Source organism: Erinaceus europaeus, chromosome 19 (assembly GCF_950295315.1).
Source record: "Erinaceus europaeus chromosome 19, mEriEur2.1, whole genome shotgun sequence".
Classification (NCBI taxonomy): domain Eukaryota; kingdom Metazoa; phylum Chordata; class Mammalia; order Eulipotyphla; family Erinaceidae; genus Erinaceus; species Erinaceus europaeus.
Window position 1 is genome coordinate 9,773,358 of NC_080180.1, and position 6,448 is coordinate 9,779,805.

At 36.0% G+C, this 6,448-nt stretch overlaps 1 pseudogene; it reads left to right on the forward strand.

The window, feature by feature from the left end:
- The first annotated feature begins 5,971 nt into the window (after positions 1-5,971).
- LOC132534826 (U4 spliceosomal RNA) lies at positions 5,972-6,101 on the forward strand (annotated as a pseudogene).
- The last annotated feature ends 347 nt before the right edge of the window (positions 6,102-6,448 follow it).

Here is a 6,448-nt window from a genome sequence, read left to right on the forward strand (position 1 = left end):
TACCACTAGCATTATATTAAAAAAAAAAGTCAACATGGAATATAGCAGTAGGGCAACTATTGTTTTCTTAATTCTTTAATTATGTAACATAGAGTAGACTAAGCTGTGTCTATGCATCAAGGTCAATATTTCAGCATGGATGGGTTTTTATGGACCTGCAGGCATTACTAGGCATAGTACTAAGACAAGGCCAAGAGAAGGAAATGAGTTCTCACCCTGTATTGCATGTTTATATATAGGACAGAGATGAGGGGCTGAGAAACATTCAGTTCATCTAAGAAAAAGACATTTGTCAGTCTGTTTCCACACTCAGGAATCACTCAAAGCTCTCCAAAGTAGAACTGATCCTTTAGATGACGGATATATATATATATATATACATATATATATATATATATATATATATTTTTTTTTTTTACCAATTTTCCACTTTTTAAAACTTGCTTTTATCAATAGAATTTACCAACGTGGAGATCACTTTTTAAAAAATGGGAGTCAAAATGTGTAATCAATTGGTATATAATGGGTGTCTAAATGAATAACTAATTTTAGAAGAGTATTTCAGATGACTAAGAGACTGTGATCAGAACTCCAAAGAAAACATCAAGTATTATATAGAAAAAGTGTGACCCAACAGTGGAATGACAGTGTGAATCTCTGAGATGAGGTTTGCAGTCAGCAGAATGTGAAAACAGGCTTGAAGGCGCTGATGCTAATGGCTTTACTAATCAATACAAAGAATATTTTTAGTATTCAGGAAGAGAGTATTGCTTGGTCAGTGCTATCAATTACTAAAATTACTACACCAGTAATAATAAGAACAATTAGAACTCACTATCTAAATACAGGTGTAGGAATCATAGCAGAATGTTGTAGGGAAAAGTGAGGTTTCTGATTTGTATAAATCAAAAATCAAGTGTATCTGAAATCCTGCTCTACATTCTGCCGATCATGTTCCAAATTCTGAAAAATCCTTCTGGAATATCTGCCCCTTGATTTAGAGCCCAGGATAATTTCATGAAGTCTTGTGTCTTCTCATGAAATTGCTCAAAGTTCACATTAAGAAATAAATCTTTATTAATAGATTCTGCAACAAGCCTTGCTTCCTCTTCCAGTCATTCATACAAAATGCTGCCTGCCTGTTTTATATGTTAATGAGAATTTCTCCATGATACTGCAACTTCATTTGGCTCATATCTGAAAGCTCCAGTCTACCTATCTGTGTTCTCTCTTCCTCTGTTGAGCTTTATCTCTGCCTCGAGCTTTGATGTGGACTCACTTCCTGATCAGTGCCCAACATCAAAACTCATTACTTTTCTCGGTGTCAGGATATATTGAGAATAGCATGAATAGTATCACATAAGTGCTAGGAGCTGAGAACCATTATCAAACTGTTTATTATCCAACATCTAACACGTTATTCTTTTTTAAGATATGTTGATATATATATGTATCTACTAAAACAAACAAAAATCTTTAACAGTATTATTAAAATTAATCAAACATAAACACACACACATATATCTTGGAAGAATATATATAAGAGGATATATGTTTTTAATGTTTAAGTGATTAAATTTAGTAACACCGTTAAAAATTCTGTTTGTTTTTGTGTCTGAAGCTTCATACCTGTGTGGCTCCATGGCTCCCAGTAGCCTCTTTTCTGCCTTCTAAAATTTAATATAGATACAGGGAGGGAGAGACAGGCATAGAAGAAGAGCTCCCACAGCACTTGTCATGGACAGTGTTCCCATGTGGTGCCAGGGGTTGGATTCTGCATCCTCATGTATGCTAAAGTCACTTCTCTACCAGTGAGAGGTTTATTGCCTCCTTAAGGTTAGATTTAAGACATTTTATGAAAGAAGAAACTGAAGCCCTAGTAATAATATAGCTTTCCTCATGCTGCTTTTCTCAAGTTATTTATGTGTCATGTAAAAGCAGTACAGCTCACATTTTACACAATTTTATTAATATTAGTTATCATTAACTTTTAAATCTAACATGCTATTCATGTTACTTGCTCATTTTAATGTACTCATATTTAATGTTCATGTTAATTTTTCTCTCTATGTGTAGATGTGCCATGTTCTTAGCACAGAAAAGCAGTAACTGGCCCTGTGGCCAGCGCCTTAACTAAAGACTGATTAATACAGAAATAGAAGCATGGTTGACTATTAGGAGATAAAGATGGTAACACTTTAGGGAGGAGATAATGGGGCTGCATCCAGAATTGTAACACACAAATAGATAGTTTGGCAGATACAGTAACAGGATTTACCAGAGAATTCTATGTGGCAATGAGAAACTTAGAAATACTGAGAATAACAGATAGGCTTTCCATCAGCAATTGGATGTCTAGGGAAAACTGTAAGGTAGACAGCAGTATGTTAGATTTTCACATGTACACTTTTCAGTCTCTATAGGATAACAAGATGCAAATGTCCACTAATTGGTTAGAAATAAACTCGATTCAGAGGAGGTCCGAGTTAAAGATGTAAATTAGGAAAACATTAGCTTACAAAATAATGAGAACATATGGGATTTTTTTGTATAGTAAGAGTGAAACAAAATGGGGCTAGGTCCCAAGGTACTATGATATATAGAGTATATAACCAAGAGATATAACCAAGAGCTGGCAGCTCCAATTTATAAGTTGGCATTGCAACAACTTCTCAATTATAATTTTTTAAAAGATTTTATTTATTTATTAATGATGAAGATAGGAGGAGAGAGAAAGAACCAGACATCACTCTGGCACATATGCTGCTGGGGATCGAACTCAGGACCTCATGCTTGAGAGTCCAAAGCTTTATCACTGCACCACTTCCTGGACCACAATTATAAATGCTTATACTGAGATTTCTTTGAGTTTCCAAACACACTGTTAAATTCTCAGATTAAAAATTTGTATGTGTCTTGTTGTAGTCTACCATAAGATGAAAATCAGAGTAGGAACAAAAAAAAAAACCTGGGAGTTGGGCGGTAGTGCAGCGGGTTAAGCGCACATGGCACAAAGCTCAAGGACCTGTGGAAGGATGCCTATTCGAGCCCCCCAGCTCCCCACCTGCAGGGGAGTCACTTCACAGACAGGTGAAGCAGGTCTGAAGGTGTCTCTCTTTCTCTCTCCCCGTCTTCCCCTCCTCTCTCCATTCCTCTCTGCCCTATCCAACAACATCAATAGCAACAACAATAAAACAGCAAGGAATAAATATTTTTAAAATCTTAAAAAAAGAAACACCTACTGTGCTACTCATATGGTACTACAATGAAACACTAGGCTTATGACATTAGATATTTTGTAATTAATGTCCATGCCAGCTAATTTAACAGTTTACCATTAAAAGTCTTTGGAAATTACAGTTTTCACTGGTTATTCACTCAACACACCAAACTACACCTTTAGTGCCTCACTGCTTATTATCAATATTTGTGCTACATTAAAATAACTACATTTCCTGTGGATATCTATTTATACTAATGTTCATAACAGCACAATTCACGATAGCCCAAACTTAGAAGTGACCCAGATGTCCAACTAAGTTGTGGTAGATATACAAGATGGAATGCTACTTAGTTATTAAAATCATCAAGTCATCTCCTTTTGCCTCTTCTAGGGTGGAACTTGCTGGAATCATGATGAGTGAGATAAGCTAAAAGGAGAAGGACTAATCCTGGATGGTCTCACTTATAGGGGGAACATAAGAAACAAAGATGGAAAGGGAAAACACAAAGTGAAACTTGGACAGAATGTGGCCTATTGCACCAAAGCAAAGGAACCTAGTAAAGGAGAGGTTGGGGGAGGGTGGGGGATGTCCTTGGGGTGGAATTATGAGGGGAAAGAACCCATCATGAGGGTGAGAGTGTTCTGCAAACAACTATCATGGGGAGATGAGAAATCGTCCTCCTGTTTCAACAACTGTATTGTAAACCATTAACTTCCCCCCCATAAAATAGCTATAGAACTAAAACAAACTACACATATCTCTTCTTCTGCATAGCAATCTGCAGAGACAGAGAAAGGGAGAGACACCACAGCAGCACTGGAGCTCCTCCTAGAACCTCCTATGTAAAGTTGGGGCTTGAATCTGGGCCACGTGCAAGCAAAGCAAGTATCATAGATGGTAGACTATCTCTGGTCCAGACTTGACTCTTAATAAAGGCCAACAATCTAGGAGGAAAGTCAGCATTTTTGCAGCAATTTAGTTAGACTATTGAATTCAATACATGTCAAGTTCCTGAAGACACCAGCCTGCGCCAAATTGTATACTAAAACCATATTACAATGAACTGTCACCTTGGAAAGATGTGATGAACTAAGAACTCAAACAAGGTTAAGTGCCTTCTCATTAACCGGTGTCCTGCATAAAATGCACCTGGAATGTCCATTGGAAAATTGCCTAATGTTATCCAGCAATCCCAAAACGGTATTTTTTATGGAAAATCACATTGTTTATGAAGCAATATATCACATTCTGTGATTTTACTATCTGCAATACTACAAGAGATTCGAGTATTAACCTGAACAAAAATCTTCCTTAGTCTGTGTTATAGTGCACTGCAGGCATACTATGCTGTTTTATGCTACTGTGTGCCGTAACATATTATATTATACAGTACTATGTAATTAGATGCCTAATGCTACTTCCAGTATAAAATTATGAATATTTTTGTAATAATGTTTCTTTTAGGCCAATTAGGTAATATGTCAATTTATTATCAAATAAATGTATGACTAAAAGATATTAACAGTTGGCTTGACAACAGTAACTATAAATTCACATAAAGATCTGTCTAAGCAAAAAAGTCTCCATATCCCAATCAAAAGACAGATGGAGAGAACTGTGTTGGAAATGATACTTTCTAGTGTTCAAGAGCTACTATAGAAAAATCTCAAATTTCTAAAAGTACTCGTCCGATCCCTCTGTAGATATAATACTTTCAGTAATGTGTGAGACACTTCATTCCTTAAACCTTTTTCATTGAGAAGTTTTTACATGACTGCATCGTCTCAGAGGCATAATCTCCTGTCTCCCTAAAATATGTCATTGCATCTTATCCTCCACCAAAGTGCTGTCTTCCTCTCCTGTGCCCCTTTTCACCTCGCAGTCCACCACCTGCCCCTCCTACTTTAACAACCTCATATCTGCAGATACAGACTTCAGGCTAATTAATGTTTCCCCCATCCTTTCCCTTGCATTGGTTCTTAACTCTCATGTGAGTGTGAAGATCTAATGTCTGTCTTTCTCCTTAGGGATTATTTCATTTTGCATGACCCTCTTTAGTTTTATCAGTGTTGCAGCAAAAGACTAGCTCTCATCTCTTCTTACAGCTGGGGAGTATACCGTTGTGTACATTTTCCATATCATTTCTACTCACTCAGATGTCACTTCACATTAGATGTTTTCACATCTAGGCTATTGCACATAACAACTCATGAACATACACGTGCACGGATTGTGAACTGTATGATAGACCTTTTTAAAAAATATTTTGAGGAATCTTGATACTTTTGGCATTCAATTACCTCTTTGGAGTTAAATAGCTGTATACTTATTTTTGTAAGTTTTCATATTTTATATACAAAGATGCCCTCAGAAGACACAATTGCTTTCTTATTTCCTAGAATTACAACACCACAAAACTTCAAGATTCTGTCAGAAATACTGAAAATGGTGCAGGGCTAGATAGCGTAATGGTTATTCAAATAGACTCTCATACTAGAGACTGCAAAGTCCCAGGTTCAATGACCCACACACCATAAACCAGAGCCGAGCAGTGATCTGGCTAAAAAAAAAAAAAAAAATATATATATATATATATATATATACTGAAAATGTAGTTTGTGTAATGTATAATTCCATCATTGGAAAACGCAGTTATTCAGACAATTTTGATGAAAAGGTGAGTAGATACAGACTCTTATTTTCATATTTATAGTTGGTTGAACTTATGTTATAAAAATAAGTATATCAGCTTTGTGCAGTGGCAGTATCATAGCCAATGAGGCTTATCCAAGGCGCGATTATTGCTAACTGAAAACTTTTTGAGAATACAGGTCCAAGAAGGATGACAGAGGACCTAGTGGGGATTGTATTGTTATATGGAAAAGTGGAAAATGTTATGCATGCACAAACTATTTTATTTACTGTTGAATGTAAAACATTAATTCCCCAATAAAGAAATTAAAAAATAAGTATATCAGAAGAGTATGTTCAATTAATTTGTCTGACAGGGCAGTTTAAGCTGAGAAATATAAAGTCCACCCAGGGCAGCTCAATCACACTACAGTAGAATGCCCATTCAGGATATGGGTTAGCCTAGTATCAATAGTAACCATCCCATGAGTGTATCACTTTTATCATGGATATTTTTTCATTTAACTTTGAAAATACACAACATATACTGAGCTAGGCTTGTGGGGGAAAAAAGATGTGGATTTTGTTACAAA